Source organism: Hemicordylus capensis, chromosome 4 (assembly GCF_027244095.1).
Source record: "Hemicordylus capensis ecotype Gifberg chromosome 4, rHemCap1.1.pri, whole genome shotgun sequence".
NCBI lineage: Eukaryota > Metazoa > Chordata > Lepidosauria > Squamata > Cordylidae > Hemicordylus > Hemicordylus capensis.
In genome coordinates this window covers 47,951,907-47,966,178 of record NC_069660.1, presented here as the reverse complement: position 1 = coordinate 47,966,178, position 14,272 = coordinate 47,951,907, and positions in this window count along the sequence as shown.

Sequence of the window (14,272 nt, the reverse complement as noted above, 5' to 3'; positions counted from 1 at the left end):
GGGAGGCTCTTATTTCAGCAGGGAGTGCATTCCAAAGCTTTGGGACATAGCTTAGTCACGGCCGTATCTTATCAGGCAATCCAGGACCTGGAAGTTATTAAACATTAGGTGCCTGGTGTGCTTTTCCTGTGGTCTGACTTGTGTCAGCACTGTGTTGGGTGTGGCACAGGCAGCCCGGGAAGCTTCTTAGGGCATGTAAGAAGATTAGGTGAGATTTGGGTCAATTTGTGTTGGATTTCGGTGGGTTATTTGTCCCTTGCCCTGAATTGTGTTCACCCGTGCGGACTTGTTCCAGGCCAATGGTGTGCATTTGTTACCTAAGGATTGACATTGCTTCTTGTCTGATTTGAAAGGAGGATTGGCTGCAGTTTTGGAAGAGTGGTGAGAGGTGATGGGGCCCATCTAGGCAGGCCCCTTCTTGTGGCAGGTACAGTACAGTTTATATGGGATAGTGTAGGGCTGGTTCATACCTTTAGGCATATGTTTGGTGTATGGAGGAGTCCTTGGCAGTCCCTAGATGCTTTGCAACTCAGAGAGCACTGGCTTAGGATTTACTCCATCCTGCTCTGGAAGCACCAGCCTTAAAGGCTTGGTGTACTGGGGATGGTAATCCCTAAGGCAGGTATCTGGACATTAGGTGGTTAACATAAGAACAGCCCTGCTGAATCAGGCCCAAGGCCCATCTAGTCCAGCATCCTGTTTCACACAGTGGCCCACCAGATGCCGCTGGAAGCCAAAGGCAGGAGTTGAGGGCATGCCCTCTCTCCTGCTATTACTCCCCTGCAACTGGTACCCAGAGGCATCCCGCCTCCAAGGTTGGAGATGACCCTCCGACTAGTAGCTGTTGATAGACCTCTCCTCCATGCAGTTATCCAAGCCCCTCTTAAAGCCATCCAGATTGTTGGCTGTCACCACATCTTGTGGCAGAGAATTCCACAAACTGATTATGCGTTGTGTGAAAAAATACTTCCGTTTGCTGGTCCTAAATTTCCCGGCAATCAATTTCATGGGTTGTTTCATGGGTTGTTGCTGTTGCTGTTGTTGTTGTTGTTGTTAAACATATTTTATACCACCCAAAACTTACGTCTCTGGGTTGGCCAAGATGGGCGGCACTGGCCATAGCTTTGATGCTGCCTGGAGCCAAGGTGTGTCACCCTATATGTTTGCAGCAGCAAGTCTTTAGCTTCTGCACTGTTGGGGTGGAGTGCCAATCCCCCTTCATTAATCTGAATGTCAGTCAATAAAGTTGTGGCCCATATTAATCCATTACAGTTGTCTCGTGCCTTCATTGGGTTTGGGTACAAAGTACACTTCATTCTGCATCAAGGTAACAAAAATATTCAGTTTGAATAATTTATTCTAAAGAGCAAGGCGGGAACTATGAGTTAAAAGGGCAGCAGAGATTGTGGAACAGGGCATTGCAGCCTTTAAGATGAGTGGAAGAGCCATAAGAAGAGCCCTGCTGGATCAAGTCAAATCATGACCTGTTTCCCATGTTGGCCAACCAGATGCTTCTTGGAAGTCCACAACCAGAGTCTGGAGGTTCTGGTGTTACTCCCATCAGATGATATTTGGTGTAAAACTGCCTCTGATTTTTGAAGTTTCATATTTTTTTAAACCACCTGGAGCTGTTGAATGGGGTGGTATAGAAATGAAATAATTAATATACAAACAAACATTGCCATCATTACTATGTGCTATGGACATACCAGTATATACAATCACCATCTACATGTAGACAAGATTTTTGTTGTTGTTCATTTTCAGTGAATGAGATAGAATTAAAGCTCATATCCGGATCAGCTCTAGATTCCAGGGAGCTATCCACAAAGTGCCCTCCATAGGATTCCCTCCTACCTGAGTGCTGGTACCTCATTGTTGGTAGCGAGTGTTACTTTGGTAGATGGAATGGTGGATGGATTCCACAGAAAGGACATGGCAAACAGACCAATTCTTTTGGCCAGAAGGTGATCCATCACCACTGCTTGAAGCTTTAGGCACAGGAATGATCTCAGAGGTCATCAATGGGCCATTGGTAGCTGTCAGACTGTCATGGATTGCCTCTGGCAGATCACCTCTTACACCCCAGCATTTAGGTTAGCTGTAAACTGTATCAGGAAACTAGTGTGCAAGGCTCCAATCCAGAAATTACACTGCATAGTAGGTTCATACTAACAAGGATATTGTAATGACAATAATTAAAGATCGGTATTCAAGAAAGCGAGATGTTCACAGTCATGGCAGGCAAAACTGTTTTCTGCATATTTATACTACTACTACTACTACTACAGATATTTATATACCGCTCTGCAACCAAAGTTCTCCAAGTGGTTTACATAGAAAGACAAACAACACATATATAAGATGGTCCCCTGTCCCCAAAGGGCTCACAATCTAAAAAGAAACATAAGGTAAACACCAGTGACAGCCACTGGAGGGATGCTGTGCTGGAGTTGGATAGGACCAGTTGTTCCCCCCATGCTAAATATAAGAGAATCACCACTTTAACAGGTGTCTTTTTGCGCAGTTAGCAGGGGTAGCATTTATAGCTGAATGCTGACTGCTTTTGAAACCCATTGGTGCTGGGAATAGTAGAATACATCATAGCTTAGAGTAGAGGCTTACAACTAGAGCCATGGGGGTGGGGGGTGCTGCTTATATCTAGAATGATCAGGTGGGTCCTTCCCATCATATTGTATACTCTGCATGCTCACATTAATATGATGTTCTTTCCCCCTAGTTCATTTCTGTGTACAGGTTTCCATGGAACATACTGTCCTTCTGTAGACCAAATATAACCACTTTGTAATTATCTGGTGCACAAAATAGTTTACTGCTGTGCTGGTAAACACACTCCTTGTAGCTATGTAGCCCTGCAGCTATAATGAATAGCCATTCAAGTAATTCCAGCCTGAAAATGGTGCCTCCACAAGATATTGGGCAGACCCTTCTATTCTTTGGCTTGGGCTCACATAGTTAAATATACACACTCACAACCCATGATAATTAGTTCCTTGAGCTGCAGACGTAAAACAGGCTAAGTGAGAGAAATGCATTAAACATGCTTCTGTTTCTCTACTTGTGTTTGTTTGTGCATGGGATAGAAAATTAGATCCAACATTTTCTGACAAAACATTCTTGTCAGATATGCCTAACAAGCTAAGAGCTTATTTAATTGACCTTAATAAGATGAAATTTACGAAGTACATTTTTCCTGGCTGTCTCACAAACAGAAACCCTTTCCTCTCTCCTTTTCTTCTTTAGCAGTAGACAATGCTGCGGTAATATTCTCATAGAATTATTGAGTGTTTTGGTGCATAGCAAGATTTTTAAAAACCCCTAATGATACTATTCACCACCATTAGTCCTCTTCACATGTGCAGTGTACATACACTGCAAGGTCCCTGATGGTGTGCATAAAGACTATGCACCAACAGTTTATATGAACATAGGGTCAGTTCTTCTGACCATCATCTGAACATGTGTAGGGCAGGGCTTGCCCACACAGTGCTACGCACCTCACATGTTCCGTGTACTTATATATTGTGTTCCTGAGCCAGGGTCGCTACTGAGGCAGGGATCTAGGAGGGACATAGACCTCAGGCAGCTCCAAGGGGAAAGGGGCATGGAACTTCAACAGCTGCAAGCAAGAACACAGGATAACTGGATTTGAAAACATAAAAGAGATGTTGCTCATAGGAGCATAGGCAGCTGCCATATACTGAGTCAGACCATTGGTCCATCTAGCTCAGTACTGTCTACACAGACTGGCAGCGGCTTCTCCAAGGTTGCAGGCAGGAATCTCTCTCAGCCCTATCTTGGAGATGCCAGGGAGGGAACTTGGAACCTCAGAGGCTCTTCCCAGAGCAGCCCCATCCCCTAAGGAGAATATCTTACTGTGCTTCCATGTTATCTCCCATTCATATGCAACCAGGGTGGACCCTGCGTAGCAAAGGGGACAATTCATGCTTGCTACCACAAGACCAGCTCTCCTCCAGCAGCTGCTTGGAACAGACTACTGATTTTTATAGGGTGGATTGGCCCTGTACATTCCTTGAGGAGCAGCTTGTCCAGCTTTCTACTTGGGGGCCTCTACGTGTGCTGGCAAGCCTGTGAAGCACTCCTCTGAGTCAGAGGATGAAGGGAGGGCCATATCCTTGGGTTTGAGGGTGGGGAGACTGGCTTTGGTTCCCCTGTGTGGGGAGTCCTGATGGTACTCATGGTCTAAATTGTTGGGGCTTCTCCACCCTGTCTCATCACTTGAACTGACTGCTTCATCCCCAAATGGGATTTTTGGATCTGGGGTCATGACATTACATTGGACACATGAAGATGATCTCTCTCTCTCTCTCTCTCTCTCTCTCTCTCTCTCTCTCTCTCTCTCTCTCTCTCTCTCCTCACAAACCCGTCACACATATACACTGTAGATGTGAACAGCAAGTGGGACTGTGTCTTTCCAATGGCCCTGCCCTTTGTGTCCGAATTTTCAATAGAATGTCAGAATGGGAAGACTATGCACATAGGATCTCTACCCAACTTCCTATCTGTCCCCTGATTTGACGGGGCCTGTATCCAGGTTTGTGTTTAAAATGAATGCATGTACAGTATTTAATACAAAAATATGTACCTGTACACACAAACAGTATAATGTCTGAACAGGGCTATGGAGAGAATCTTGTTCATACCGGTTCTTGCTCTCTCTGTCTCTTTGGGGGACCAATTGCATTTCATACCTGGCATTCTGTGAGCTAGTTTTTAAGGATGAGCACACGTGGCAGCTCATTGGAGACACTGCCATTTTGTTGAAATTGTTTCTAACAATTTAGGTCCTGCTGGTCAAAAGTTGAATTCTTTAGGATCGTGCTTAAGTCTCCTTGAATGACTGTGAATTTAACAAGAAACCATGCTCTGTGAGCAAGACAGCTACATTGCATAGGTATAACGGTGCAGACTGTTTGTTTGTTTGATTGATTGATTGATTGATTGATTTTTACCCAGATGGCTCTAGGCCAGGCCTGCTCAACTTCGGCCCTCCTGTAGATGTTGGCCTTCAACTCCCATTATCCCTGGCTATTGGCCACTGTGGGTAGGGATTATGGGAGTTGCAGTCAAAAAACTGCTGGAGGGCCAAAGGTGATCAGGCCTGCTCTAGGCAGTCCACAAATATAAAAATAGATAAAGACAAATAACTCATTAATACAAAATTGAAACCAGTTTAAAATGATTTCAGTACTCACTAAAAGCCAGGCTAAAAAGATATGTTTGGGGGCTCTTTTAAGGGCTGCTAAAACTCATTAATATCCATAGGGAGAACCCAGAGCTGAGGAGCAGCTACAGAAAAGGCCCAGTTCCAAGTTGCTGTCAGGCAAGCTGGCAGCAGCAGGAGACAGACCTCTCCTGATGACCTTAAAGTGCCCCTCTCCGCGAGAGTTCCTTGCGAGAGTTCCACAGCTCCTGCGAGAGTTCCGCCATGCATCCCCATTCATCCACACATGGCCCATCTTAGAAAAATAAGTATATAGATTACCAGCACTTTGTATTTTGCCTGGAAACATATCAGCAGCCAGTGAAGCTGTTAAACCAGGCATAATTTGGGGTCTCTGAGAAACCCTGGAGACCACAGGTGGAGCCACCATTGCGTGAATAGTTTCGAAGAACCCGGGCCACCGCGCTTCAGGGGTCATGCCCCATGCCCTAGCCACACCCCTGCATTTGATGTCAGACACAGGGGCGTTATTTCACTTGTAAATGGGGCTGTGCGGCCCCATTTACAAGCAAAATCTGGCAGGAAGAGCCGCTCCAGCCACTCCGGATGTTGCAAACATGGCACTGGCCGGACTTAGCTTGCAAACGGGGCCATGTGGCCCCGTTTGCAAGTAGGCTACACCCCCTGCATCTGAGACACAGGGGGCATGGCTTAACTACGCCCCCTGCATCTGATGTCAGATGCTTATATCTGACGCAGGGGGTGGGGATAGGGGCCCGCGGTGACGGGCTCAATCTGGGCCTCTACTGGTCTCCCTCCGCCCCTGCCAGAGATCAATCTGCATTTTGAACAAATGGGTACTGCATTTTGAACAAACTGAAGTTTCCGAATGACATACAAAGGCAGCCCCACATAATGTACATTGCAGCAGTCAAGCCAAGTACCAGTGAGTGCACTACAGTTTTGAGATCATTATCTTTAAGGAACGGATGCAGCTGTTGTATCAACCGAAGTTGATAGAAAGTGCTTCTGGCCATAGCCTCCAGCTGAGACACCAAGGTTAGGCCTGGGTCCAGAAGCACTCCCAAGCTTCCATGTTCCTTTAGTGGGAGTGCAACCCCGTCCAGAACAGGACGTTCTATCACATCCCTTGAATTATGACCCCTCATCCATCCTATTACTGTATGAAGGCAGGCATTTAGGGGAGCTATGCCATTTCCTGATGATGATGTCATGGAGAAATAGATTTGGGTGTCATCAGCATATTCATAATACATTGCTCCATATCCGCTGATGATCTCACCCAGCAGTTCCATGCAGATGTTTAAAAGCATCAAGGATAGGATGGAGCTCTGAGAGACACCATACAATAGCTCTTGGTTCACAGAGCAACTACCCACAACTGACACCGTCTGAAATCTGCCTAAAGATAGGAACAGAACCATTGCAAAGCACTAACCCCTATTCCCAAATCCCGCAGACAATTCAGAAGGATACCATGGTTAATTATATTGAAAACCACAGAGAGATTCAAAAGAACCAGCAGAGTCACACTACCTCTGTCAATTCCTTGATATAGATCATCCATCAGGCTGACCAAGGCCTTCTCACCCCCATGGCCCACTCTAAAGCCAATTTGAAATGGGTCTAGATAATCAGTATCTTCCAAAACTATCTGGAGCATTTTATTTATTTATTTTATTTACATACCACTCAACTGACTATCCTCAAAGCCGTTTGCAAAAAGAACATTAGAACCAAAATCTAAAACAAAAATAAAAACCACCTCTCAAATAATTAAAACAGCCAGTAAGCTGATGTCAAGAGAACTGGCATGGGGGAAAGAAAAAAAAAGTAATAATAATAATTATTAGGTAAGTGTTATCTCATTAGGTAAGTATTCTAATTAGGTAAGTGTTATCTTTTTCCCACTGGTCGACCTACTACAGGTAAATGTACTCTGGCGAGTGCAATATATTTGTGAGTGAGCATAATAAATTATTATTTATTTTATTTATTTATCAAACTTCTATACCACCCAAACTTTCATCTCTAGGTGGTCAACATAAAACAATTAAAACACATATAAAAAGATAAAACAATTCAACAATTTAAAATCAACCATAAAATTAAAACACACAATTTTAAAAAGCTGGGAAAGCTTTGGTGAAAAGATGGGTTTTCAGATGTTTTTTAAAAATTGCCAGAAATGGGGAGGATCGTATCTCAACAGGGAGTGCATTCCACAATCTTGGGGCAGTAACCAAGAAGGCCCGTCTCTGTGTAGCCACCAGACAAGTTGGCAGTAACTGTAACCACCAGACAAGCTGGCGGTAAATGCAGAAATAGCTGCATTTTTAATAACTCGATATACCAGTTTAGCTCCCTTCAGTCCTAGGTTAAATTAAAAAGGTTTAAAATGGCTTGCAGGCATGGTGGTCCACAAAAGCTTTTGACCATGATGTAGCAGCCCTCATAAAGGAAAGGTCTTGGGAACTGTCTTAATCAACCTGCAGGATTCTGCATTATGTTGGGTACCTACACCAAACTATCAGAGAACAGAAAGAAGCCAGTTGCCACAGGTTGCCACATCATTCCTCTTGAAACAGAAATCATTCTTCACGCCAGCCTGCAACGGGATTGTGACAGTGTAGCAGGTGCTGTCTAAGTTACTGAGGCAGCAACACTTTGTCACCACCACACATGCGTACAATTGCCGCAATCTCTAGTTTAAAGACAGGTGTCCAATAAAATAACCAAGTGGAACAACCTGTTAAGTGTTAAATGACTGTTGCTGTTCCTGGCAAGGCAACATGTGAATTTCTGCCTCAGCCAGTCAGCTCTTTCTTTTGTCTTTCTAAACAAGTAAAGGAGATTTCTTTTGCTACCCACTTACTCCAAACAGTCCCCACCCCACCAAAACCCCCTTGTCATCACTGACCTGTTTGGGAGACACAAGAAATGCCAGATTCTATAAATGCTGACAGTGTAGCAGTCTTATCTAGCCGTGAAGACCTATACCACTTTTAAAGATACTCAGATTAATAAAGATGCTCCAATTAACATATATAGATTGGGGTAGAGCCTGCCTCTGTGATGCTACAAGTTCATTCAAGACATAGTTGTGGCGTCACAGAGGCAGGCTCTACCCCAATCTATATATGTTAACTGGAGCATCTTTAGAGAGCCCCCTTCCATAGGAAACATAGGAAGCTGCCATATACTGAGTCAGACCATTGGTCTATCTAGCTCAGTATTGTCTACACAGACTGGCAGTGGCTTCTCCAAGGTTGCAGGCAGGAATCTCTCTCAGCCCAATCTTGGAGATGCCAGGGAGGGAACTTGGAACCTTCTGCATTTCCCAGAGTGGCTCTATCCCCTAAGGGGAATATCTTACAGTGCTCACACATCAAGTCTCCCATTTATATGCAACCAGGGCAGACCCTGCTTAGCTATGGGGACAAGTCATGCTTCCTACCACAAGACCAGCTCTCCTCTCCATCCATACATCCATCCATCCAGGCATGTAGGAGTTTTCTACAAACATTTTAATAAGCATGCACAGATTGGAGGATCAGCTTTCTACCCCATGTGTGTCCTGTCCCTATGTCTGTTCACTGAATCCACAAAGAATGCATACTTAGGGATATTGTGTGTGGGCTTGTGGTAGAAGGTCTACACTTATTCAGGACCCACCATCAGCCACAAATTTTCTTTCTTTCTTACATTTATATCTCACTCTTCCTCCGAGGAGCCCAGAGCGGTGTGCATGGTTATTTTTATCCTCACAACAACCCTGTGAGGTAGGTTAGGCTGAGAGATACGTGACTGGCCCAGAGTCACCCAGTGTGTTTCATGGTTGAACAGGGATTCAAACTCAGGTCTTCCAGGTCTTAGTCCAACACTCTAACCACTACGCTATGCTGGCTCCCACCCCAAATTTTTAAAAATCAGATCATTTGATTTATTGTGCTTCTTCCATGTCAATTACATATTACAAAGAATATGTAGTCGCTACAATAATAGCCAAGCAAAACAAATCCTTCATTGCTAGCCGGGGCGTAGCAGGGTTGGAGTGGGCCCAGAGACAAGATTTTAAAATGGGCCCCCTCTCACTGAAGCTCAGCTCATGAAGTAAAGAAACCTTAAATGAGGCTGAATAGTGGTAACAAAAAGCATAGTAAAAATTATCTATATCTATATCTATCTATCTATATCTATCTGTAACCTATGTGCCACAATAGAACACCATCCTAAATTATTTTTAAAAGGGTTTTGTAAATGGTGGACGATACAAGTCATTTAATGGTACTAGAGAAAGACATGCTGTTCTGGTATCTCCAGGTCTTAACACTCACATCAATTTCAGAGGATGAATACAACTGAAAGAAGCCCGAGTGGGTGTGTGGCTGGGGGAGTCAGTCATGTGACTTGCCTCTGGGGAGGCCCCCCAAGACAGTGGGCCCCCAGACAACTGTCTCCCCTTGCCCTATTATAGTTATACCCCAATGCTAGCCGGAGAACACCTGCTTGCCTCTGTTCTTTTTATAGCTGCCCCTCTGATTCCTTCCTTCTGTGGGACTAAACCCATTTTATAGGGCTTAGGCTCCTCCCTTCCCCAGTCCCTCCTTCTAGAGAGTGGCCCAGTTCAGACGTATTGTGTAACTGCGAGTCCAATGGACTCATGCTTATGTGCCCCCCAAGGACACATAGGAAGCTGCCTTATACTGAGTCAGACCATTGGTCCATCTAGCTCAGTATTGTCTACACAGACTGGCAGCAGCTCCTCCGAGGCTGCAGGCAGGAGTCTCTCTCAGCCCTATCTTGGAGATACCAGTGAAGGAAGTTGGAACCTTCTGCAGGCAGATGCTCTTCCTAGACAGGCCCCATCCCCTGAGGGGAATATCTTACAGTGCCCACATATCTCTCATTCATATGTGAACCAGAGCAAACTCTGCTTAGCAAAGGGGGCAATTCATGCTACCACAAGACCTGATTTTAAAACACCTATGTGTATATTAATTCTCTCTTTAGAATTTCATCTATATCTAGTGATCAATAAATTCACACACACACACACCATTTTCATGGCTCTATTAGGCACCATCGGGGGGTTTACAAATTATTTTTCGGTGGTGGCAGCAGCAGTAGTCCCCAAGCTCTGCCTTGTCTCTGTCCAATATATGGTGACTCTTTCATACAATATGTTTGATTAGTCCTTGCCCTCATCCAGTTAAGATAAGCATGTATAAATAAATACAATTCTGAGCATAAATCACTTAGTGGGCCAGAAAATATGGGTATAAATATGAAGTGCATCCAAACATGCATCAGGGTGTGCAGTGGCGTTCTTACACCTGGATCTTGGGGCCAAGGTCCAGGGCCCCCACACCCCCGGGGGGGCCCAAATCGGTCCTGTGTGGTGTGGTCATCACTGGCCCTCACTACACTGGGCAGCTGAGCCAAGTGTGATTGTGACCTGTGCCAGGTACTTTAGAGACAAGAGTGGGGAGTGGAGAAAGAAATATGTGGAATGGGAATATGTTACAGGCCTTTGGGGGAACCTCCAAAGGCCTTTAGGTGCTTAACTTGGGGGGGGGGGGCTCCAACTGGGGGTGGGTTCCTTCAGCCAGGGGAGAGGCCTCTAAAGGCCTTTAGGTCCAGGCTCCAAAATTACCTAGGTGTGGATACCACTAAAATTTCCTCTGAGAGTGTGGATACCACTTATCTATTTGGGGGAAAGGAGCTATAGCTCAATCGTAATGCATCTGCTTTCTATGCAGAAGGCCCCAGTTTCAGCCTCTGGTGCCACGGATAAGAGCTGGGAAAGATTCATGCCTGAAACTCTGGAGAGCCTGTAGTGACGGTAGACAATACTGAGCTTGATGGACTGAGGGTCTGACTCAGTAGAAGACAGCTTCCTGTGTTCATATCCCCACTGCATGACTTTCAATGGGATGCACATTCCACTGTGCATTGGAACAAACATACTCATCTACATTCTGATGCAATGAGTCGCCCACAAATACTTTTTAAAAATGCGGTTAGAATTGGATTGGGGTATTTTTCATTACTCGTTTCCATTATCCTCTTTTCTCCTTCCAGTCTTTCTGTATACCTCTTCAGAGTCCTCACTGGTACTGCTTATTAAGAACAGGCCTCAAGACAATGAGATGTCACTTAAAGGCTGCATTTTTGGTGGAAGTTAACAGTTCTTTTGTGCTGTGGGAGTTGTTCTGACTTGTCATTGGAAATGGTCTGTGAACAAGCCTAGCTGTTTCTGACAAATCAAATTAACCTGCATTAATATGGAAGGAAAGACAGACAAATCATCCGGCTTGCATAACTTGCTTGGAAGGCAATAAAACTGAATCAAACAAACAATTTTGGCATCAGGTGCAGCAGTTCGTTTAAAGCTTTAGATACAGAAACGAGCCGGATGCCAGCTATAGAGCAGGAATTGAATCAGTCCTATGACTTACGGCACAGAAAGCAAACCAGGACAAGGCAAACTGCTGCTGTGCAAGTTGAATATTGCAAGATATGAAGAGCCCTATTCAAACATTACACCTGTGGACAGGTTTCTGCATACATGCCCATGTGTTGTGTGAATGGGCACACATGCATTTAAAAAGTGAACCTGGGTGCAGCCTTCAAATGCAGGGTACAGATAGGAAGTATACTACTCAGAACATAAGGACTGCCTTATACTGAGTCACGCCATTGCTCCATCTAGCTCAGTATTGTCTACACAGACTGACAGAGGCTTCTCAGCCCTATCTTGAGGATTCCAGGGAGGGAACTTGGAACCTTCTGCAAAGCAAGCATGCAGCTGCTTTTCCCAGAGTGGCTCCATCCCATAAGAGCAGCCCTGCTGGATCAGGCCCAAGGCCCATCTAGTCCAGCATCCTGTTTCACACAGTGGCCCACCAGATGCCGCTGGAAGCCTACAGGCAGGAGTTGAGGGCATGCCCTCTCTCCTGCAGTTACTTCCCTGCAACTGGTACTCAGAGGTGTCCTGCCTTTGAGGCTGGAGGTGGCCCACAGCCCTCCGACTAGTAGCCGTTAATAGACCTCCCCTCCATGAAGTTATCCAAACCCCTCTTAAAACCATCCAGGTTGTTGGTAGTCACCACATCTTGTGGCAGAGAATTTCACAAGTTGATAATGCATTGTGTGAAAATGTACCTCAATTTGTTATTCCTAAATTTCCTGGGAATCAGTTTCATGGGATGACCCTTGGTTCTAGTGTTATGTGAGAGGGAGAAGAATTTCTCTCTATCCACTTTCTCTACACCATGCATGGTTTTATAGAGCTCTATCATGACTCCCTGCAGTCATCTTTTTTCTAAACTAAATAGCCCCTGGTGTTGTAGCCTTGCCCATAAGAAAGGTGCTCTAGGCCCCTGATCATCTTGGTTGCCTTCTTCTGCACCTTTTCCAGTGATATTCCCTAAGGGCTTACAGAGCTCACATATGTAGTCTTTGCACTCAAATGCAAACCCCTGATTAGCAAAGGGGGTCAATCCAAGCTTGCTACCACAAGAGCAGCTCTCCTACTGTATATATGTTGATAATGGACTGGTTCCGATGATGCCCATGAGGAAGGGGGTGCACTGAGAGGGCATCCAGGCAGGTGACATCTTCTGGGGACATCCCTCCCTACACCCTCCCAGCATGACCCTTTGTTGGGTGGGGCGCGACCCCTCATTCAAATGATTACTCTAAATATGCAGCTGTTGCTCTATATGTGCTGCTGCGCACATGTAGGGCAGCCATTCAGATGAACAGCCCCCCATGTGATAAAGGGGCATGCCAGGAGGGTTCCGGGACATAATCCACAGAAGATGTCATGTCAGATACCATCTTGGCATGTCCCCTTGCTAATTTTGTGGGCCAGTAAGAGATCTTCCAAACCAGTGTTTGAATAACTGTATCTGCATAGGTGGTGTGCATTTTGTACCCATATTGGGCATGTTCTCACGATCAGGTGATGTTGGTTATGCCACCAAAAGTTGGGTGGTGGAGGTGCACACACTCCCGTGAAAGCCAGTTAAAGTGATTGTGTGCCAGCTCTGATATCAGCTTGGTGCCATGCCCAGCTGATTGGTGCCATGCCCAGCTTGGTGCTATGCCCAGCTGATTGGTGCCATGCCCAGCTGATTCAACCATAACCAGCTATCAAAGATCTAATCTGTGGTGACACTCATGGTTGAATGTTGGCTGGGTGCGGTGTCAAGCTGACGTCAGAACTGGTGCACAATCATTTTAACCAGCTTTCATGGGAGTGTGCACGCCTATGCCTGTTGACTTCTGGTGGTTCCCAATCATGTGAACCAGTTCATAGTATGTGCATTGAACACAATGTGCTAATAGATCTAACATGTTGCAGGGATGGTATACTTGTACATATAAAAACATTTATATGTAGGGCTGCAAAACAAAGGTTCTCTGAATCTTAGTCACTTTCTCATTACTCTCAATGTCAGTGTTATTTATTTATTTGATTTATATACCACCCCCCTAAAAATGGCTCATTATGTCAAAAATGTTGACATTTAAGTGGCTCATTATTCTCATATGGGAATAATGGGATTGTGGAGGAAGTAGAGTTGAGGCTAAGTTTGTAGCTTGCCTAACACCTCTGAATTGTTTGGGTCAGGGACTTTTCAGCTCACAATCTTATGTAACAATGGAAACCAGTAGTGCACAGTGATGAAGACTCTTCCTTTTGACATCTTGCTTTGATTTCTAACCCTTCAGTAGATGTTATCTCTGCATTTTCAAGCCCTAATATTATGACATAAAATAGAAGTGCAAACTGAATAGCTTATTTAAAAACAACAATAACAACACACAATCCCTCAGCAGCCACTAGAACTATGTGATGTTTACTAGGGATCTGCAGAATGTACTGATGTAAAAATGTTTCGACTTGAAACAGGCATTTTGAGTGTTTCAAGCTCAAAACAAAACCCTCTAAATAAAAGACCTGTTCTGAGCTCAGAACAGAACATTTTGATCAAAACATTTCAATGTTTCAAGCACCATTTTGGAGGCCTGTTT